Source organism: Lissotriton vulgaris, chromosome 12 (assembly GCF_964263255.1).
Source record: "Lissotriton vulgaris chromosome 12, aLisVul1.2, whole genome shotgun sequence".
Lineage (NCBI taxonomy): Eukaryota > Metazoa > Chordata > Amphibia > Caudata > Salamandridae > Lissotriton > Lissotriton vulgaris.
The window spans coordinates 312960568-312984785 of record NC_141700.1 but is presented as its reverse complement, the minus strand read 5'-3'; positions in this window follow the sequence as shown (position 1 = coordinate 312984785).

Here is a 24218-nt window from a genome sequence, read left to right as displayed (position 1 = left end):
CTTCTTCCCTCGTCTTATTCTTTTTCATTTTTTCTCCTTGTTGCTACCACCTGCCCAGACCATGGTGAAGCCAGCAGTGAAGCTGCCCAAGACGGGCCCCGCAGCCCGTGCCCGGCTCCCGTGTGGCCATTTAAGGGCGGAAATGGTGGTGCCCAGGGAGATCTTCAGCCCTGAGGAGGTGGGCGCACTGGTTTTCTATGTACAGCGCCGCCTCCCCAGGACCATCGTGGCAGGCGGCAGGATTGCTGCTGGCTACACCAACCGCCAGGAGCGACGGAAGCGGTGGGAGCAGGTGTGCCGGGCCCTGTTTGACATCTCGGGGGTCCTGCGCACCTACAACCAGGTGACCCACCGCTGGACCGATATCCTGGACAGGGAGCGCGACCTGCTCGACCTGCTGGGAGTGGAGGTCCCCGGGCTTGGTGAGTAGTAGTAGCAATTTTTTCATGACTCACTACTCTGTTTTTCCCCTGCTCTGTGTGTTATATTGCAAATGTTTGTTTTAACTTTTTTACAAAGAGCAATAATGCTGCCGATTACATTGATAGTAGAGGTAAATTAATATTTCAAAATCTTCTGTGCATTTCAGGTGCACTGCTCTCCTTCTCTGTGGCGGTGCCACTGCTTATTTGTTTTCTATTTTGTGTTCATTTAATTGGGCTGAGTAATGTATGAGTGTACTTTACAGAACTGCGTGATGCTAGACACAAAGGGCAGATTTACAAGCCCCTTGCGCCACATTTACGCTGCCTTACCTGATGCAACAGCGACGTAAACGTGGCGCATCCCTGCGAGTCATGTACAGCGTGATGCATCTAGGGAGATGTGCCACGTTAAGGCCTGGGCCTGTGCCACAATGGGTGCGTTCCCACGCAGGGGGGGGGGGTCAGGCAGCTTTGCACCTCGCAAAAGTGCCTGCGTGAAATCTACAAGATTTAACGCAGGCACTTCCGCGACGCTTCTACGTCAATTCTTTATGCCTGCTTGCTTGACGCAGGCGTAAGGACTGATGCGGTATGTTGAGTATTGGGCAGCCCTGAGCATTGCTAGAGTTGCATCGCGCCTGCGACGCGACTCTAGAGATGCGCCCCTCTTTCGTCACGAGATGCGTCACGCATCTGCCTACCCTTGCGCCAGGGTGTGCCGCATTGTAATTGCGGCGCATCTGCCGTGACGCAAGGTTAGTTTTGCGTTACGCATTTGTTCTGGTGCACCTCTGGAGGTGTGCAGCCCAGAGCTCGTAAGTATGCCCCTTAGTGACAGATTTGCAATTACCTGCGCATCCCTGCAAAGTGTGCTGTACGCCAGCACCACCCATGGTGCGCCGTATTTACAATGCGGCACACCATGGTCCCAAAACGTCACCGAAGCGTCACGCATCGGTGCTGTAAAGGCGGCTCATTGATGGAGTTGCGTCACAACGATGGCGCAGCTCCAGCAATGCTGCATCAAGCCGTACGTCTGCTTCATGCAGGCGCAGGGTTTGAGTGACGCATCATTGTCCTAAATGACTGATTGAAATTTTATATATTCCCCATAGCCACTTTTAGCATGCGTTCCTGCGCAGGAACGCCCTCCCTTGCGCTGGAACGCTCCCTTATGGCGCAGGGCTTTGAAATGGGAAGCATCTCCCATATGCGTCACGTTGTTAATGTACGCCACACCATGGCGCCTCTCTTGTTGTGGCGCTGCGTCACAAAAGTGACGCAAGAACGGAGCAAAAGAGCTGCAAGGGGCTTGTAAATCTGCACCTAGAGTAGAGGCTCAGGTGCAGTCCTTCTTTTGTAGCCCTCTTTTTGGCTGAAATAGTTGGTTCTTGTTCTTTCTAAATGTTTGATTTGGTTGACAAGGACATCGACAAGCAGCAATCATCAATGTTTTCTGTTCTTTCTTTCATGTTGTACGTCAGGTTCCCCCAGGGGCAAGCGGACGGAAGTGGAACAGGAGGATGCTGTGGCTCCAGAGGAGGAGGATGCAGGCCAGGGCGGCGAGTGCTCCTTTGCTGGCCCCAGTAAGTTTTCATTTAAATATAGAGGACCTATTGTTGTCCAAGCGTTCCTAATTTAATTTTTTCGAAATATTGTTTAGATAGGAGCACAATCCATAATACTACTGTTGCAGGGACAATTCTCCACAAACCGAACTATGTACACTAAACACCAGAGTAATAATATTTCAGAGTGGCGTGTTTGGCACACTTGATAAACCTGGTAGTGTCAGCGGCACGGACTCCTCCTTGCCAAAATTTGCAAAACCTTTCGCTCAGTCACTCTAGTCTGGAAGACCAAAAACCACAGAGTCTATTCAAGTTTAAAAGCTTTATTAAAAGTAAAAGTAAACACATATATTAAAATTAAGTTAGCTGGAAATGGAAAAGTGCTTGGTGCTGAGTTGATGAGTAATGGAACACATTTCTTGTGGTCGAGCCGAGCTTTCACCTGGTTTGAAGTTGATGTTGCTCTTGTCCTTAGAAGTCCAGCTTCTGTCTGTTCAGAGAAAAATGGTGTGTGTTAAAATTAAGTAAGCATTCATCAATTGTGACAAAAAAGTGCAGCAGGACAACAGCCTTCCGTGGAAGGAGGGACATTTTTACTTTAGACTAGAGTAGACAGTCAATTACTTTTTCTGTTGTTTTCACATTTCTTCATTCCTAGACCAAATACTAGTGAGTGGTGTAATCTAACATTCTTAAATCTACTTTGTAGGTGGAACATCTGGTGGCGGGGCCAGCTTGGATGTGGTGGTGGTGGTCGACTCCGAGTCCGAGGACAACTCTGGGGAGGAGGCGGCGCAAGTGGCCAAAGAAGAGACTGTGAGGAAACAGACAGTGGTGGTGGTGGGTAGAGGTAAGCTGGATCATGGTACTATCTGACTCTTAGATAGCATATGATGTGTATCTACAGAGACTAGACGGTCACTGGATGAACTACGAAAATACTATGAAATGTTTCCGGGGGGGGGGGGGCAACATCATCACCATCTCCTGAGTCCTGACATGATTGAGCACAAGTATTAAATACATTTTTTTTAAATCTAACACGACATAGAGCTTAAATAAACAAAGAACCCCATAGGGGGAAGAGAAAAATCTTGTGCGGCACCACAGCAGATGACCTGGCAACTACATTAAAACAGAGGGAAAAACAAAAAATGCCAGAAAAAAACAATTCAATCTAAATCAGGAGGATGTGGTTATGGAGCATGGGTCCTCACAAACTTTCTCTCGGGCCAAATTGACAGTGTGGTTTGTGGCCAAGGGCCGCACCGAAGGGGGCAGGGTCAGTGGGGGAGGGGGTGGATCTAGAGCAACAAAAAAAACTATGACAATGAGGTTGAACTCATGCCCCTGCAGCGGATGCCTTCGTCCACTGAGCCACCAGACCTGGCATACACATTACACACATCTTTCTTTCTCTCTCTCTCTGTCTCTCTCTCTGTCTCTCTCCCTCCCTCTCTCTCTGTCTCCCTCCCTCTCTCTCTGTCTCCCTCCCTCTCTCTGTTTCCCTCTCTCTCTCTCTCTCTGTCTCCCTCTTTCTGTCTCCCTGTGTCTCCCTCTACCTCGCTGTCTCTCTCTCTCTCTCTCCCTCCCTCACCCTCCCTCTGTCACCCTCTGGCTCCCTCCCTCTCTCTCTCTCCTTCTGTCTTCCTCTCTGTCTGTCCCTGTCTCTGCCCCTATCTGTCAGTCTGTCCCTGTCGCTATCTGTCCCTGTTTCCCTCCCTCTGTCTCCCTCTCTGTCTCTCTGTCTGTCTCTGCCTGTCTGCCCCTTTCCCTGTCTCTGCCTCCATCTGTCTCTGTCTGTGTCTCTCTGTCTGTCTCTGTCTCCCTCCCTCCCTCTCTCTCTCTCCCTCCCTCTCTGCCTGTCTCCCTCTCTTGCTCTCTCTCCCCCTCTCTCTCTCCCTCTGTCTCACTCACTCTGTCCGTCTCCCTCTCTCTCTGTCTCCCTCCGTCTCCGTCTCTCTGTCTCCCTCTGTCTCCGTCTCTCTGTCTCCCTCTCTATCTCCCTCCCTCCGTCACCCTCAGTCTCAATCCCTCTCTCTCTCTCCCTCGCCATCTCCCTCTCTATCTCTCTGTCCCTGTCTCTGCCTCTATCTGTCTGTCGGTCCCAGCCTGCTGTAATTACCATATTGTAATTTGTCACTGGGCCAGCACTGGATGGACCTGCGATCCGGGGGGGGGGGGGGGGCACGCCCCCCCCCCCTTGCCCCTCCCTGCGGACGCCCATGATACTGGCCTCAATAGTTTTGTACTGCGCTGGCTAGTTTCTAGATGTACTGTGACACAACTTTCTGCTGAATCATTTTGTGTTAATCATATTCTTAAAGAGCATTGGTTACAGATTATGTCTTTCTTTCTTCATATAGTTGGTAATACTAAAACATCAAAACCATCAAGGAGTATGAAGGCTCTACTGGCCCGGCAACGGAGGCTGGATGCTACTGTTGCCCAATATCGGCGGCTGGTGGAACTGGAGGGGGAGGACACGCAGTCCAGTACATCAAATGGGACACCTGCATCCTCCTCCGTGACCCCACGTTCTGCCGGTCAGCGCAGTGCTCCGGCGATACGGAGCCAGGCTGGCAGACGCCACCGCCGAGCAGCAAAGGCTGCCCCTCACAGTACTCTAAAGGCTCGCTTGCGCCGTGCAATCCACAGAGTGTCCGACCTGGAGGCGGAGGTCCGGAAGTTGAAAGAATATCAAAATGTGTTGGAGGGCCTCCGCTTAGACCACGCCACCCTCCGGGAGCAGTACGATGCCCTGGCCCTAAGGCATGATGCCCTGGAGGCCAAAGTCCACACCATGCATCCCTAGAGTGTCCCTTGCCCCTTTTTTAGTGACTTTTGGGGGGTGGGAATTGGGAGTTGGGGTTTTTGGGGACTTTTGAAGGACTATTTATTTGTTGGGGTTAGGGAGGGTCTTGCGGGAGATTATTTTGTTAGGGATATAAAAATATACTTTTTCAAACTTTATCTGAGCATACCTGTTTTTTACTACTTTTGAGCCTGGTGGGTGGTGGTTTTGCAGTAAGTTCGTTTTACTGAACACTGTCATTGTGTTGGTTCACGTGTAATTGGCCAAATGTTTTCCAAAGTAAATGCCTGTCACAGAGTTTGTTAATTCAAGAGTCCTAGGACTTTACTAGTACCACTGTCACTCTCTCGCCTCTCCTAATACTCCATTATACTCCTCCCATCCAAACGCTAATCTTACCTGTAATTTGTGTTTGAGGGCTGGCTCCACCTAGAATTCACAGTGTTCTAAAGCGTTCTGCAGCAGGGTCCCAACTGGAGTTTCCCGGCGTGGATTTTCTGCAAAACAAAAGCAATCAACATTGGAAATGTGGCAGCCGTGCTCACAGACCCCAAAACCCACACCCAAAAACCTATAAGCCCCACAGACAGCACCCCTAAGACAGTCAAGCGAGCAATAATAACGCCTAAACGTTCACGTGTAATGGGCCAAATGTTTTCCAAAGTAAATGCCTGTCACAGAGGGGCATATTATCAAGGGGGTTTATCTCCGCTTTTTTGGCTTTAAAAGCCAAGAAAGCGGAGATAAAATTATCTCCCTATTACCAAGCTGTCGCTAACACCAGTTAGTGACAGCTAATAGGAGATAGCGACCATCTTGGGCCCCGCTTTGCATGTCAGTGATATTTATCACTAATGACATGCAAAGTGGGCGTGCCAAGATGTTAGCGACTGGAAACAGTCCCTAACATCGCTATCTCCTATTACCAACTTTTGGAGATATTCGCGCTAAGCGCGAATATCTCCAAAAGCTAACACCTGCCCTGAGCAGTTCTTAGCAATGTTATCCAATGGGAGGTGGATAACATGGCTAAGAGCATTTGCTCGATAATGCATGAATATCGCTGACTTTTCAGCGATATTCATGCATTGCGGCCGTTTTTTATCTCATTTGCGATAAACCTTGCTAATAGCAAGGTTTATCTGCGATAAAATTCGCCGATGTGCGGCGATAATTTTTGTCTCTAAACAAGTTAGAGACAAAAATTTTCGCTAGTTGTTGGTAATATGCCCCAGAGTTTGTTAATTCAAGAGTCCTAGGACTTTACTAGTACCACTGTCACTCTCTCGCCTCTCCTAATACTCCATTATACTACCTCCCATCCAAACGCTTATCTTACCTGTAATTTGTGTTTGAGGGCTGGCTCCACCTGGAATTCACAGTGTCCTAAAGCGTTCTGCAGCAGGGCCCCAACTGGAGTTTCCCGGCGTGGATTTTCTGCAAAACAAAAGCAATCAACATTAGAAATGTGGCAGCCGTGCTCACAGACCCCAAAACCCTAGAAGCCCCACAGACAGCAACCCTATGACAGGCAAGCGAGCAATAACGCCTAAACGTTTTCACCTCCCATTTCCTCCTAACCAATTTCATCCCTTAATAGACCTTGCCAGCAATGGCCCAGCCAAGACCCGTTAACCCAAGCGCAAACAAGTTTGACACCCCCCAAACAGCCAAAAAGCAAATCCGGGAAAAAAGCCACACTTAGCAAAATATATTTCAATGAGGACTCACTACTTCCAGTTTCTCTTTAGGGGACTCGTCAACGTAAGTTTCTTCATTGTGCGGAATCCAGGCATCAGCATTACGGGAAATTGATAGGGTGAGGCTGGAGGAGGAGGATAGATGACCAGGACTGAGTTCTTGGCAACTAACTTGTGAACCTGAGGAATGCTGCGGCATCAAAATCAAGACAGTTCTGCTGATGGGCTTGTTGTTTGATTGGGTGATTACAGTTTTGTTGTGAATGGGATCAAGCCCTTCCTAAACAAAGAAAGACAGACACACAGGAATAAAAGTGAATAAGGACGAAAAATAAAGTTAATGAATAATTGACTCATTTTCAGAACTCGCTGTCAGGGAAGCAGAACTCGTCCTCATACTCTGCAAATTCAGTCGGTAGTACTTCTGGTAACTGAGGAGAACTTTCCTCAGGTAGGTCGGTGTCCTCTTCTTCCTGCGTTCATTCTCGTACTTTGTAATCTGGTGGTATGAAGTGCTGGTTCATCTTTATCATGGTGACCCGCTCCACATTTGCGGGCAAAAGGCGGGACCTTTTGGAAGTCACAATGCCACCAGCAGAACTAAAAACACGTTCTGAAGACACGCTTGCGAGTGGGCAAGACAAGTAATTGATAGCCAGGTTGGTGAGCTCTCACCATATGTTTCTTTTCCCATGCCAATACGCCAATGGGTCCTCAGTAATATTGACCGCTGTTGAGTCATCCAGGTAGGCCTGCACCATTGAAACAATGTTCTCCCGGATTCATGTACTTTGCACTTCTGTGTCCTTTCTGGGACAAGGAAACCCTAGCTGACTTAGCCAATCCTCTTCAGACATATCGCCTGGGCCAGGTGCAGATGATACGGTTGCTGGTGTGGTTAACGGCTCAGAGGAAAAGACACTCATTTCTGCCACAGGCACAGATGCAGAAGTGCTTTTTTGGGACGCCTGATGGCCTGCTGATTCACTAGTACTGTCTTCTCCTACAGTTTCCTTCCGCTCTCTTTCAAAACGAATGGCTGACTGAGCTAGCCAACCTTTGTACTCTGTAACATCTGAAGTTTCAAAAGGAATTAATACTTTGCCAAACAATGGCTTTTTGTAATGTGGATCCAGAATAGTAGCACAAATGTAGTGCTGTTGTTTCTTGATATTTACAAGCCGTTTATTGCTAACTAGGCGCTGTAATAATCTCTGCGCCAACTCATATGCTTCATTCTTTCCAGCATCCTTTAATTTTGAAGACACCACCTTGACTTGGTGCTCGAGCTTCAGCAACAATGGGATAGCTTTGCTCAAAGAACAGTCCTCCCTGCTGACTTCACGCGTGAAGACCTCAAAAGGACGAAGCATGTCTGTCAGGCTTTTAACTAGCTGCCATTGCTCCACTGCTAGCATCATTTCTGTCGTATCACCACCCAGGTTGTAGAAATACTCATTGACTACTGGAAACAGCTCATGCAGACGCTCAAGCATGTAGAAGGTTGAGTTCCAACGTGTTGCCACCTCCTGGATAAGTGCTTTCACTGGCATTCTACGTACATTTTGCTGGCGCCTCAGCTCCTTCCGGGCCTTAAAAGAATGGTTGAAATGTGTGCATATTCTTCTGCAGATGGTCAGTATTTTCTCGACTGCAGGTTCTTTTTTCAAGAACTTTTGCACGACCAGGTTCATACAGTGCGCCAAACACGGCACTCTGAAATAGTCACCGTCCTCCATGGCCTTAACTACATTGCTGCCATTATCAGTAGAAACATAACCAACCTTGCAATTTCTTGGGGGCAGCCATTGCGAGACCTTTTTGTTAAAGTCATCCAAAATGTTGTCTGCAGTATGAGTTTTCTCCATGCCAAACATGACTAATGTTGCATGTTTACGAGCACCCTTAAAAATCTCGACCAAGTCACCACCTGCATTTATCTGTTTTGCAACCCCTGAAAAAGAGACCCAATGTGCAGTGATGCACATGTAATCAAGGGCTTGGCAACTGGTCCACATGTCTGTTGTCAGGTGTATAGTGTGAACAGCACTCTTCTGCAAAGCTGCCCCAACCAACTCAAGCACCTCTTTATGTAGTGCTGGAACAGCAACCCTGGCAAAATAGAACCGGCTAGGAACCTTCCATTTAGGGGCCAGTGTTGCCACGAGTTCAAGAAAACCCACACCTTCGACAAACGAAAAAGGGAGAAGGTCCACCGCTAGCATTTTAGCCAGCTTAGGGTTATACAGGCGCACAATTGGGTGGTTGCGTTGAAATGGCGCATCTGCGGAGAACATGTCTGTAATGGTGCGCTGGACAAATTTACTGGATGATGCTGATGCCTTCTTCGACCCAGTTGTGCTCAGTGTTGACATTTTCCGCATTGGTGTGTCTCCCAGACTCTCAGTGTGCCTCCTATGTGTTCCGGTGGGTGTGGTGCTGCCAGGGGTACTGGGTGCAACCGGACAAATGTCTGACGCTTCTTCTACCTCCCCGTCATCTTCAGATGAAACACCTAGTACGGGTATATTTTGGCCACTTGCCCTTTGGGATTGCTTTCCCTTGATATTTGCTAGGTGCGCAAACCATTCGACAGCGTGCCTTCTTTGAAGATGACCTATCTAGCCTCCGGTACCATAGTTGGTACCAGTCTTACCACGGCTAACTCTAGTCTTACAAATGGAACAAATGGCTATATAATCATGCTTTGCATGGACACTAATAAAGTTCCAAACTGGGGACTGGAAACTTCTGGTTTTGCTGCACGAGATGATACTGCCAATGCCAGATGAAGCAGTGGTGGATGAGCCTTGCAGACATCTACTGGGTTGTGCAATTATTGCAGCAACCCTACTTGAGGGAGTCGAGCTGGATGGAGTTCCCCTCTGGGGAGAAAATATGGGAGCTGTAGGTTTTGTTGAACTTGTTGTACTACTTGACTGCGTTGGTGGTGCTACCAGTGCCACGTCGCCAGGGTCACGCTCAGCATGACGTTGGGATAGGGTATAAATGTCTGTCTGCTGCATGGCCGGTGTGGCTGGAATGACATGTGTGATGACTAGGTCATTGCTGTCATCCTGTTCATCAACATCAGAATGCACCACTTCATCAAGTCCGACGTTCGGATCCATAAGTATGAGCTTTCCGGGGCCCTTCCTTTTAACATTTGATACCTTTCTCAGCTCATGGTGTGCCTCCCTCTCAGACGTCAGAGATGGTTGCCATTCTAGATCCAGATCATCTGATGGAGCGGCGCTTGAAGAGGAACTTCAACACACCCTCCTTGATCTTTTCCTTGCTGGGGAGCTGGGAGAAAATGAATCATCAGGAGGAGTGGCTTCGTCTTCCTGACATGATACCCCGGCTCCAAAGTCAATTTCCTCCTGTGCCCCTACTTCTGGAAGAACAACCATTGTGGCCACTTGCACCGCTCCATGCGCCGCTACATGGGCCTCTTCACTGACCTCTACTTGCAACTCTCCATGGACCTCTCCTTCTCGGCCTTCTCCTTCTCGGCCTTCTCCTTCTCGGACTTCTCCTTCTCGGACAGCTCCTTCTCGGACAGCTCCTTCTCGGCCTTCTCCTTCTCAGCCAGCTCCTTCTCGGCCAGCTCCTTCTTGGCCAGCTCCTTCTCGGCCAGCTCCTTCTCGGCCTTCTCCTTCTCGGGCAGCTCCTTTTCGGCCAGCTCCTTCTCGGCCAGCTCCTTCTCGGCCAGCTCCTTCTCGGACAGCTCCTTCTCGGACAGCTCCTTGCGCATGTACTTGTGCTTGTACCAGTAGCCCATGCAGTTGTTGTTGCGGCTTCGGTTGTTGAATAGTACTTGTGAGATGAGTTACAACCTGTGTTGATTGTGTGCTGCTACTTTCTTGTGATGAGCCAACATCACTGGTCGTTGGTGATTCAACCACTAAACAGGCTACCTGTGCAGCACTCATGGTGGACTTTTCTTTTTTCCACAAAAATTTAGTGGTTGAGGCATCAGTCTCCTTGGTAAGTGGTGCCACTTGCTTCTTCTTCTCCTTAGTAGAGACATCTTTCTTGCAAGAGGAGCTACGGCCACCTCTTTTTGGACCCATCTTCTTCAGATGTCGGAACAGCAGGCCGCAGCAGGACTTCTTCCTGGCACTGATGCTCAACGATGATGCAGAGTTCTTGACTTTGTGCACCTAAAAGCAAACGAAGACAGAGGAACATCAGTTAAATATATGTTGCATATGTAGCGCTTCAATTAATAGTTCGCAAGTAGGCATTTATGAATACACACGTGCACACCACAATATGGAAATATCAAAAATAAGAATTGCTAAATTTTTGGGAAACAGGAATTTAACATTGATCCAAGAGAGCCCACAGAGAGGGTTGTAGTTTCATGTACCACTGACTCCCCCTGGGCACAATGGGTGAAAGCAAGGCAAAATGGGTGCAGGCCTATGTCACAAAGCTCAGCCTGCCTTCAAAATGGCCGCTTGACCCCCATCCACATGGCCAGGGCCGTGCCTCAAAATGGCCCCCACCAACATAGCCAGCCCCCAACCCCTACTCCAAAAAGTAAAAAAACACAACACAAATCACCACAATCCAATATCCAATGCCATCCATCAAGTTTCAGAAGGTTTATGCTGCCTGCTGGTGGTTTTCTGGTGCAGAATTGCAATTTTTGCAATTTCGCGAGTGCGAGATTGTTGCTTCACGACGCGAACGTGGCGAAAAACCCGCAAAATCCGCGAACAGACCAATTCTGGGCCCCCTGGGCATAATGGATGAAATCAGAGCACACTGGGTGCAGGCCTATGGCACAAAGCACACAAACTGGCTTAAAAATGGCCCCTAGACCCCCACCCACACGGGACCAGGCAATAAAATGGCCCCCACCCACATAGCAAGCCCCCAACACCACCCCAAAAAGTCGTAAAACACACAAAAATCACCACAATCCAATGCCATCCATGCCCTGGCCAGAATCATGTTAAAATTCAACAAAACAGTTGTATCATGCATGCACCCATAACTAAGCCTGGTGGTTTTCAATTCATGTGCAGAATTGTAATTTTTACAATTTCGCGAGTGCGAGATTTTTGCTGCGCGGGAAGCGAGCAGTGCGAACACAAGCAAAAAAATCCGGTTTTCGGTAAATCCGCGGGAGTTCTAGGCCCCCTGGGCATCATGAAAGAAATCAGAGCAGACTGGGTGGGCCTAGGGCACAAGGCACACTGCCTGACTTCAAAATGGCCGCTAGACCCTGGAGTTCTGGACTTTTTGGTTCCGTCCAGAGGTGTCAGGGTACAACACCCAAAGACCCCGGAGTTCCACCTGCCTTGGTGCACAAATGAACAGAAACACGGGCTTCTCGATGGTGGCGTCAAAGACCAAAGGTTTATTACTGCAGGGACACAGAAGTCACAGAATCTACGCACAGGCAGAAACTAGGAGCCTGTTCGATTTGTACAAAGTGGGTCGCTCCTTATATACTAAAAATTGTGCTCTAGGCAAATATTTCACATGTCGGTACATTCCCAAACCTTTGTGTCTCTAAACAATAAATATTTGACGTTACACAGGAACCGTCGATAATATCTGATACCAAACATCACGAAGAGGGGTTCCCACCAGTCCATCACAATCCCTTGTCAATATTGTATTCAAGAGCCGGACCGCCTCATCGTAAAGTTCGTTACCTCCCCCTAATAAAGGCCCAGAAGGAAAGGAGCAGAGCCAGGTGCAGAAGATAGAAAAGCGGGATAAGAGATGTTTGTGGGTTGTAAATGGGCAAGGCTACCGGCTTCGGCCGCCTAATCATGATCAGGTACAATGGACACGAAGACCAGTTTGGCAGGACTGGCCTCGGGCAGAGGAGGCAGTCTTTGTCGAGTCATGCAGATACAGCGTGATTTGGTTTAAGGTGCACGTGTCATGTACGAGGTGAATCTCCGGCTAAAGCTACGTGTCCTTAATCAAAGTGGAGTAAATGAAGTGATCAGAGGCTATTGCATATGTGAGGGCAAGGAAACACAAAATGGCGGCCACGATCTAAGATGGATGCCGTGTGTATATCAGAAATGTGTCAGTGGAAGGAGTGCTCTTGCTCGTAGCGTAGCGGAACCACTAGGATATACTAAATGGATCATTTGCGGTTCACTGATACCATTTTTATGTATTTCCGACAAACTTGAAAACACGGGTTCAAGTCGTCACGGAACCGTCACGGAACCTCAGACCCTCCTTTTGCCCTTACATAGGCAATTACTCAGTCTATGTCAGAATCTAGTTCTATGCTCATCAGGTCAGTGACATGTTGTTGTATCATCATCCTTTCTCGTGTCTTTTCTCCAAACGCAGGTGGTTTTCTGAGACAAGTCGTAGCACAAAGACTACACAGAGCAGGACCACACTGGATAATCAGACAACATGAGAATAGGAATACTAGGATGACACCAATGACCATTAGAATCTTCCATCCCCACACTGAGATCAGAGTCCAAACCCACTCCATGAAGGACCAGTTTCCCTTGTCTACATGTATTGAGTCCGAAATCTTGTGCAACTTAGAGATCGCCTCGTAAACTGTTGGAGCATTATTAGGAATAAAGACACAGCAGCTCGATTGGATCATTCTGCATACCCCACCTCGATCTGCAAGTATAACATCTAGAACCATACGGTTCTGCAATGTCATGAGTCTATCCGCCTGAAGCTCAGCTGTCAGATTGCTAAGGGCACCAGCAGTTTCGGTAATAGTAGATTCGACTACCCGTGTTAGCTGACGTATGTTTCTACTATTGGCCATAGGCCCCCAGAACGGAAGGAAGCCTTTGAAGAAGTCTCCAGCTTCCTGACCAGCGGTATCTTCCTTGCTGAAAACACCTCTAGCTACTCTTGTTCTGTGGTAATCCGGTGAAGCAGTGTATGTCGGAGGTAACAATCGAGCAATATAACATGATCCTGAGAAGTCGGCAGGCAACCATGTATAAGCTCTGTCTCGACAAATGAAGTAGGTACCCCTAGCAGTGAGGAAGGCAGGGGAAGAGTTAGCCGGAAACACATAAGTCTCTACGCACTCACTCCTCCCTAGCTGAGCTCTCGGATTTCTCCCATTACCTTGCAAACAGACCTGACCTCGGTGAGGTACGACCCAGATTGGAGTTGAGCTTTTACGCTTGCTTTCTCCTAAACTAAGGCGATACTCTGAAGTATTCCAACTTAAATATACTCGCAATTCGTCTCTAGGGTATGATGGAGTATTATTGACGTCCTTGACCATATCAATAATTCCCTAGACTAAAGCTTTGTTAGCAGAGTTATATTTAGTGGAACGTGGTGGACGTGGAGGATAGGTTTCGAGAGCATAAGCAAAGATGGTTTGGAAAGCCTGAAATGATCCATTATAGCTGTAAGGCAAAACCAGATATGGAATACCTTTATCCATAGTGTGAGGTATCAAGCCACATACCCAGCAGTCTGTAGTGTTAACTACCAGTTGGTGTTGGTGCAAGAGCTGTACAAAAGTGTTGTTGGTGAATTCTGAGCGTCTGGCTTGCTCATGTTCCGGAAACGAGTGAAAAGAGTGTATAGAGGAAACAGTAGAAATAGCAGGATCAAGGGGAGGTACTGTAGAAACTGGCACAAAAATCAAATTTATGCTAAAGACGATTCCACCCACCAATGTTGCTAAAACAATCAAAAATGTAACGGCACATTGCATCAAGAAACATTTGCTGTGAAGAATTCTATTAAGTCTGTTTCTGCGAACGTAAATCACATTCTTTCGTTGCAGCGCAGGAAGCTCCATCTTCTACAATCCGCTCGCGACCACTGATGATGTGTACGTAGATGAAAATGCCTCTATCAGCCCTGGGAGTTCCCAGAACCAACAGAAAGATCGACCTTGTGTCAGACCCCTGCAAATTCAAACTAGGCACACAGCCACGACCCTACGGCTACCCAGACGGCAAGGCAATTTTAAAAACAATAAACAATAGCAAACTTCCTGGCTGAAGGCAAAAGTTCAAAATATATATAAATATATCAAAATCACAGTATGCAGTTGCCTGCTTTATTAGTCCTTTTTATGGCTTCTAAGGTTGTATCTTTTCTTCGCTGGTACTGTCTGATCGGAAAATAGTGTATCACTAGCAGCTGTTGTAGAGTTTAAGTTCGCAGATAGCAAAGTTTCTTTTGATGCTGGAGACAAATGTTCAATGTTCAAAGCAGTCTTTTCAGGAGGGGAGTCAAGTTTCAAAGTGTCAGTAATCAAACCGGCATCGCTGAAAGGGACAAATTTCGGAGTTATTTCAGATTCGGAGGCACCAATTCCCTTCTTCACCCAGTCGTCGTAAGGCAGCGGCAAAGGAACACGCTTTACATGAGAGGCGTGAATCCAATGTTTACGGCCAGCGACACGTACAGCTGTCCTCGTTGCCAGTAGGACCTGGAAGGGGCCGATGTAGCGAGGCTGAAGATTCTTTGTCCTCGCAAAATTTCTGACCACCACGTGGTCGCCGGGTTTCAGCTGATGCCCTGGACTCTCCGGAGGTTTTGGCAAAGCATCGAAGACCTGTTGATGAATAAGACTCAATTTAGCAGTCAAGTCGTAAAGGTAGTCTATCAACATAGGATATTCAATGGAGCAAAAGTGTTTAGGCCTCGGCACACCCCAGATATTTGCCGGACGGCCAAACACAATCTCATATGGAGAAAGCCCTATTCTAGAATGCACTGTTGCTCTCGTTGATAACAAGGCCAAAGGAAGTGCGTCTGGCCAGGCTAAACCTGTGGATGCTTGTATCTTGGCTATCTTAAGCTTCAGAGTGCCATTGTAACCCTCGACTAAACCAGCAGATTGGGGATGGTTTGCACTGTGGAATTTTTGTTTCACTCCTAGACCAGCACACACACTCTGCATAACTTTCCCTATAAACTCACTTCCGTTATCTGACCATACAATCCGTGGCATTCCAAACCTAGGGAAATATTCCTTGAGAAGAATTTTGGCAGTTGATAGGGCAGTGTTGTCCTTTAATGGGTATGCTTCTATCCACCTGGAAAAAGCACAAACTACCACCAGGACGTACTTTAAATTGTTGCAGCGTTCCATGTGAATGAAGTCTAACTGAATCACTTCAAAGGGGCAGGAAGGAGGAGCGAAATGACCAGCTGGAGTTGGAGTTCCCTTGCCAGGATTATGCATCAAGCATACCATACAATTTTTCACCACTCTCTCTGCACACTTACTGATTCCCTCATTCTTCCAAACCGGAGCTAACATCTTACATATCCCTTTAGAACTTATATGCGCCACTCCATGCGCCATCGTCACTACTGCAAGCACATATGCATCAGGCAACATCCAACGCTGCTGTTCTGTCAAATCAATCCAACATCCATTCGAGTCCAACTTGCCCGTACTTTCTCTCCATACACGTTTCTCTTCCTCAGTCGCTTCTTTCTGAATCTCTTTCACACTTTCCATAGTGTCCTCACACATTCCAGACTCAGCAATCCATCTTGCAGACGTAGCAACGTACATTCTACTCATCATGTCTCTAGCTGTTTGTTTAGCGGTTTCATCAGCAAAGGCATTTCCCCGACCAACATCATCCGTGATCGCTTTATGAGCACTGCACTTCACAATCGCAACTTCAGTCGGTAAGGTTAGAGATTCCAACAAGTCGTTAACTAGCTGACCATGTTGGATCTTAGTCCCATGGGACGTAATGAAACCTCTTTCTCTCCACAACCGGCCAAAACTATGGGCCACGCCAAATGCGTACTGACTATCTGTAAACACATTCACTCTCTTTCCCTTAGCTAAAACACACGCTCTCGTAAGAGCTATTAATTCTGCTGCTTGGGCAGAATTCTGACTCACTCTTGCAGTCTCCACAATCGTCTTCAAAGTCGTTACCGCGTAGGCAGCAGTCACATCACCATTCTCCAATTTAAAACATGACCCGTCCACATACAGCGTACCATCTGGGTCGGACAGGGGAGTATCTTTTAAATCGATACGTCCTTTTGTCTCTTCCTCCGTTTTGAAATAACAGTCATGTGGCTCAGAATCACTCGACTCTTGATCAGTCGGCAACAATGTTGCTGGATTCAATACATTGCATCTTTTGATCTGAATATGACTCGCTAATAACGTCAGCTCGTAACCAGATAATCTCGCACTAGTAAGGTGTTGTGTCTTCGTTCGGTTCATGAGTGTATCCACTGCATGAGGAACCATGACCACTAGCATATTGTTCATCACCAAACCAGCAGATTGTCGAATGGAAGCTGCAGCTGCCGCTGTAGCCCTCAAACAACTAGGCAATGCTCTAGCTACCGGATCTAATGTTGATGAGAAATACGCACAAGGGCGTTGTTTATCACCAAACTTCTGTGTCAGAACACTCAACGCGCAACCTTCTCTTTCGTGAACGTAGAGCGTGAATGGCTTGCTGTAATCAGGTGTACCTAATACAGGAGCTGAACACAATGCTTTTCGTAATTCAGTAAAACTCTCTTGGCATTCATCAGACCATGGCACCGGACTTGGAACATTTTTCCCAGTCAAAGCTACCAACGGTTTCGCTAAAAGTGAAAAATTTGGAATCCACTGCCTACAGTAAGAGGTAATACCTAGGAAGGCACGTACTTCTCTCTGTGTGCGTGGAACACTCATCTGCGTAATTGCTTTTATTCTCTCTGGGGTCAACTTCCTTCCCTCCTTTGATAAGAGGTGACCTAGGTAGGTTACCTCTTGGCAGCAGTATTGCATCTTGGAAGGAGACACCTTATGATTCAAATTGGACAAATGATGCAATAACGAAATCGTAGCTGCTTTGCAAGTTTCCTTGTCATCGGCAGCCACTAAAAGATCGTCTACGTACTGTACTAGAGCAGATCCTGGAGGAAGGACAAAGGAATCTAGCTGACTTTTTAAAGCTTGACTGTAAATGGATGGACTTTCACAATAGCCTTGTGGAGCGCGTTTAAATCTGAAACTGCGACCTCCTAGACAGAAGCCGAAAATATCCCTACTTTCTTCAGCTATCGGAATGCTGAAAAAGGCATTCTTAAGGTCTATAACTGAGAACCACGTAGCTGTGGCAGGAATCAATGTTAACAAGGCAGTAATGTCTGGCACTACAGGAAACTGCGGAATTACAATCTTATTAACTTCTCTAAGGTCTATGACAAACCTATAAACTGGAGGTTTTGTAGGGTCAGTTCGCTTCAGAATCGGTAATACAGGACTGTTACAGACATTTCCTCGCGTTTCTTCAACCACACCTTTCTTAATCAAATCTTGCACAATTAGTAAAAGTGCACGTTCTCCTTCACTTGAGATTTTATATTGAGGAATTCTTGGAAATTTTACATTCGCTTTCAAAGTTACTACATACGGTGGAATTTCTAGTAGACCTACATCGTTGGGACCAGTCGCCCAAAGAGAATCAGGGAGTGAACGGAGCTCCGGCGGGAGTGCGTCCATTGACAAGTACATCGGAGAGGTGATGTTTTTTCCCAGTGTAAGCTGTACTCCTTCCGGAGAGCAGTACAATGTCGCATATAGTCGCTTTAACAAATCTAAACCAAGCAGATTTTCATTACAACCTGTCGTCAAAATCAGGGGTGCTTTCAAGTGACACGGTCCAACAGAAATAGACAAAGGACCAGATATCGGATTGTACACAGGGGCGCCTGAAAAACCTACGGAAACATTTGTTGAGCCAGACAAAGGTGCGCCAGGGAGTTTCGCATGCATTATAGAACTTTTCGCGGCACCAGTATCCAACAGAAACGGTTCGACTACACCTGATGTTGCTACTGCGACATAAGGCCCACTCTGATCCACTGGAACTGATACTACTCCCTCTCTCTGTCCATGGCTGTCCTAGTACCCATTTTGTTGAGAATCCTCATCAACTTCACAATAGTCTTCAACAAGATATTGTTGAGATCTATTTTGCTGAGCAGATTGTCCATTTCGTTGATCAAAGTGATTGGAGGGACGATCATTCATTTGTGGAGGCATAGCACCTCGTCCTCGTCCTCTAGAATTCTGCACAAAACCACCACGACCTCTCTGAGCTGCTGCTGCATTATTTTGCGCTAAGATCGGACATTCATTTTTATAGTGACCCTCTTTCTTGCAGTACGCGCATTGATTCCATTGATATTGAGGTCTTGATGTACTATAATCTGTCCTTTGGTATGAGTTCTGCTGCGTATTAGTCTGGTTCGCGCGAGGCGGATACGCCTGCTGCAAAAGAACTTTAGTTTTTAAATCTTTCGTTTTCTTTTCTGATTTTTCCTTTTCCTCTTTATCTCTATTTTCGTAGTACTGCGCAGTCGCAAGTATTTGCGCTGTCGTAGATACAGCCCACGCACTTTCTGAGTCTTTTAATTTATTGCATAATTCAGGTAACAAATTATGCACAAATTTATCGACAAACAATCTTTGCCCTCCTTCTGTACTCATGTCCTGGCCACTATGATCCACAAAAGTCTCTTCGAACCTCGTGAAGAAGTCCGAGACGCTTTCGTCTTTCTTTTGCCTACATGCTGACAACTTGTCCCAATTAACACGCAATGCTGGCATCAGAGTCTTCATTAGATCAATTATTCTACCTGGCAGATTAGCAATCAAAGGTTCGGGTTTCGCACCACCTATTTGTTGACCATCTGCTGCAGTGATAGCTGCCCAATCACCACCTAAAGTAGCCTGATGATCCTCTCTACGAATTTTAGCCCACACTGGTTGCGGAACTACGTTACCAAATAACATATCAATGTCGGCTAAGTTCATTATACAAGCCTCAACTGTCTGTGTTAATTCCTTGTAATATCCAGCTGGATTCTTACGTGGATCTGGCAAGGCCTGTTTCACTGCTAACACTTCTGCTCGCTTCCATGGAATATGTATCCATACTCTTTGGAACTGTGCTGGAGCAGCTGCAATTCCTGCATTATCATCACGTTGTACTGCTTCGCGCCAAATTGGAGGAACCTCCCTCATAGGATATTGGCGACTTGGCTTCACTTTACCTTTCTCTAAATCTCTCGGTGAACGAAGAGATGGATCACTCCTAAAACTTAAAATGAGTTCCATCGCTTGCTTTATTTTCTCACCCACTATCATTCCAGCAGCAAACTCCTTTTGAACTTTAATTAAATCTTCCAAATCTGATTCGACATCGTCTTCTTCTATCTCTTCACGTAACAACGAGCACATCTCATCAAAGACGTATCGTTGCGTTGGCTCTCCCCATTGCATAAATGTCTCTAACACATCTCTCGTACTATATCTTCTACCCTTCGAAATCCATCTGAGAGCCGTGGAGTCTAAAACTCCCCGTTCCTCAGTACTTGGAAGCTGACTCCGTCTCTGAACAGAGTCAGGAGTAGGAGTCTTAATCAAGGTTTTATATATAGGAGACAGCATATTAGTAACGGAATCAGTGATTCTTCGACGAACAGAAAGTGGAGTTAGTACACTCGCAGACATAGAGAATGCAGTGGAGGTAGGAATAGATGAGGAAGCAGTAGGAGTATCGAGGAAAATAGCTTCTGGAGCAGTAGGTACAGAGGTAGGTATAAGAGTTGGCAGTGTAGGAAGAGGAGGAGCTGTAGGAACATTTACATTCACCACAGGAAGTACAGGAACTTGGTTCTGAGGGACAGGAGCAGGAGCACCAGGTTGTCCAGCAACCGGTAATTGAACATTCGGGACGAGCGGAGCCGTAGCACCTTGTGCATACGGTGGAGGTGACCGTAACAGATAAGACAGCAGAGGATCGTTTTCGGAGTCCTCCAATATCTTAGCCATTTTCGATGGCAAGGCAGGATAGCACTTGTCAATCGCTAGGTTATGCTCTCTAATGGCTACATCTATGGCCTTCTCACACTCGTTAGCCTGCAACTGTTTAGTCGCTTGCTCTAGAGTTAACTCTTCTTGTTCTTTTTGCTCTTTCTTCAACCTTTTCATTTCTCTCTGTTTGGATTCTTTCCGCCAATAACGGAAGGAATCAAACATTGCCGGCCGGGCTTTCTTCTTGAACAATTTCGCTTCTAAGTTGTCGAGAATCTCTTGTTCAAAACTACCATGCAGTGGCCAACTAAGGACACCATCCTTCTTACAATAGCGGACCCATATCTCATTATAATTTATAGGACCCACGCCATACTTACAATATAAATCATATAGGGGAGTCCCAATCGGAGGAACCAGACAAGAGTCCTCTAATTGTGAGTCACTGTTGCAACTAAAACAAGACAACATTTTCCGACTTACCATTTTCAGTCCGGAACACAAAACAAACAAACACGAAACAAATTGTGCACTTGAACCAAAAACTTAGGCCTACCAAAAACGAACTGATGTATCGATACCCAAAACTAAACCAAATAGATTATCGTAACTAGAACAACCAATGATAATCTAACAAAACCAAACTAAACCAAGAACCGATCAAGGATTTTTAACAATCCTCACAAAGTAACCAGCTAGCTATTACTAAATACTTAACTGAGTCACTGAAGACGTCACCAAGGAGAAACCCGTCACGTTTCGCCGTACTAAGGACTGCACCACTTCGGGTCCAAGACAGGGCGACGGTCAAGGCAACGGCCCACTGCAGCCGTCCTGAACGGGAAACCCTCGTGGAAGAGAACTTCAGGGCCACTTTTGCGATATGCCGGGATCGATGAAGTGGGGCGCCTCCCTCAGGAATCTTCACACGAAGCTTCTCGAACTCTTCAGGCTTTTGGACCGGTACCGAAATGACGTCGCCCCACGTCGGGCGCCAATTGGAGTTCTGGACTTTTTGGTTCCGTCCAGAGGTGTCAGGGTACAACACCCAAAGACCCCGGAGTTCCACCTGCCTTGGTGCACAAATGAACAGAAACACGGGCTTCTCGATGGTGGCGTCAAAGACCAAAGGTTTATTACTGCAGGGACACAGAAGTCACAGAATCTACGCACGGGCAGAAACTAGGAGCCTGTTCGATTTGTACAAAGTGGGTCGCTCCTTATATACTAAAAATTGTGCTCTAGGCAAATATTTCACATGTCGGTACATTCCCAAACCTTTGTGTCTCTAAACAATAAATATTTGACGTTACACAGGAACCGTCGATAATATCTGATACCAAACATCACGAAGAGGGGTTCCCACCAGTCCATCACAATCCCTTGTCAATATTGTATTCAAGAGCCGGACCGCCTCATCGTAAAGTTCGTTACCTCCCCCTAATAAAGGCCCAGAAGGAAAGGAGCAGAGCCAGGTGCAGAAGATAGAAAAGCGGGATAAGAGATGTTTGTGGGTTGTAAATGGGCAAGGCTACCGGCTTCGGCCGCCTAATCATGATCAGGTACAATGGACACGAAGACCAGTTTGGCAGGACTGGCCTCGGGCAGAGGAGGCAGTCTTTGTCGAGTCATGCAGATACAGCGTGATTTGGTTTAAGGTGCACGTGTCATGTACGAGGTGAATCTCCGGCTAAAGCTACGTGTCCTTAATCAAAGTGGAGTAAATGAAGTGATCAGAGGCTATTGCATATGTGAGGGCAAGGAAACACAAAATGGCGGCCACGATCTAAGATGGATGCCGTGTGTATATCAGAAATGTGTCAGTGGAAGGAGTGCTCTTGCTCGTAGCGTAGCGGAACCACTAGGATATACTAAATGGATCATTTGCGGTTCACTGATACCATTTTTATGTATTTCCGACAAACTTGAAAACACGGGTTCAAGTCGTCACGGAACCGTCACGGAACCTCAACCCCATCCACATGGCCAGGACCTGCAGGACCATGCCTCAAAATGGCCCACCACCAACATAGCCAGCCCCCAAACCCACCCCAAAAAGTCGAAAAACACACACAAAAATAAATCACGACAAACAAACAACATCAACTTATCAACTTACTTGTGAAAGAATCCAAAAGTAATCCAAAAGGCCTCAAATCCAAATATCCAGCAGCATCCACAAAAAGTAATCCTTCCCAGTCAAGATCGAATTCAAAGTGGCCAGGAAATGGACTAAGCAATGGGAGGAGCTTGCTGGACAGGAACAGGAAGTTGGAGACTGGGGCACTTCCTTCACCCCACCCCAATGGGAGGAGCTTGCTGGACAGGAACAGGAAGTTGGAGACTGGGCCACTTCCTTCACCCCTCTCCAATTGTAATTTTTGTAATTTCGCGAGTGCGAGATCGTTGCTGCCCGCGCCGCGGGCCGCGAGCAGTGCGAACACAAGCAAAAAATCTGCAGCTCGCGGATTTGCGGATTTTGTGGGAAAATCGCGAATCTCGCGGATTGCGAATTTACCGAAAATCCGCAAAATCCGCGAGCGTAACGGATTTTCCGCCCATGCCTAGAGCTCTGCAATCCTTTGGTCTTGAGGGCTTAGCTCTTCAATGGCTCCCCTCCTTTCTTACTAATTGCACGTTCCAGGTTTCCTCCTCCACAGCCAGTTCTAAATCCCATCTAACCCCTTATGGAGTGCTTCAAGGCTCTATGTTGAGCCCTTTGTTGTTTAATGTTTCTGTTCGCCCTCTGGCAGATGTTGCCGAAGAGGCAGGGTTGCCCCAATTCTCTTATGCTGCTGACACACAGATAATCTTCTCCCTCTCTTCATCTAAGGAATCTGAATCATCCACTCTTCAGTTTGGTTTGAGAAAAATTGCGTCTTGGGTGCAAGACAATTTACTCAAACTCAATGGAGAAATAACTGAAGTTCTTAGGGAAGCAACAAGATCTCTGGGGTCCCCAGCATTGGCCTCCTGAGATAGGAGGCTTACCCAAGCCTTTTCATCAGGTTCGTAACTTGGGCTTTATCATCGATGACCAGTTGTTGATGAAACAACAAGTTACTAAGGTGGCTTCAACCTGTTTCACAATTCTTAAATGGTTAAAGAAAATTCTTTGGATGCTACACCTCTCCACTAAGAGAACAGTAGTCCAGGCCCTTGTTACATCTAGGCTGGACTGCGCAATGTCCTCTATTTGGGTTCTAACAAAGCGGTGATACAAAGATTACAGGTGGTGAAAAATGTGGCTGTCAGATTGCTCTGCCAGGTTCCTAAGACTGCCTCCATCTCTGGAGTTCTCCATGATCTTCATTGGCTAAATGTGGAAAATCGTATCAAATTCAAATCCTTGAGCTACATGTATAAAATCAAAACTGGTCTAGCCCCATAATAACTGCAATCTTTAGCCCAACCCTTTATACCCTTACATCCCCTAGTCTCAGTTGCACAGTTTAAGTTTGCTGTCCAGAGAACCAAACTTATGCGAATGCGCGGTTGGTCCCTTTCTTACTTAGGATCCTCCCTCTGGAACTCTCTCCCCATTTCATTACGTACGGAAACCGTTTATGGGAATTTTCGCAGATGTTTCAAAACATGGCTGTTTAATCTGTAATGCTCGGTTCCCTTTTTCCTCACCTACCAGGCTGGTGCCGGGAAATCCCTCGGGGTAGTTGTGCCCCCTATAAATTTTAAGAACATAATAGAGTGCAAATCTGATATGATAAAGATCTTAAAAAGCATCACAGGTTGAGTAGTGAAGAAATTGAACAGCAGGTGAAGACAAAATTGCCCACCTTGACTTTAGACTGGCAACATAATGGAAAGTTATGTATTCATGTTGATCAGAGTTATGTAGACCCCTTATTTTTAGGGCAGAGTGAATTTGAAAATGTTTTTGACATGAGGGGGAAG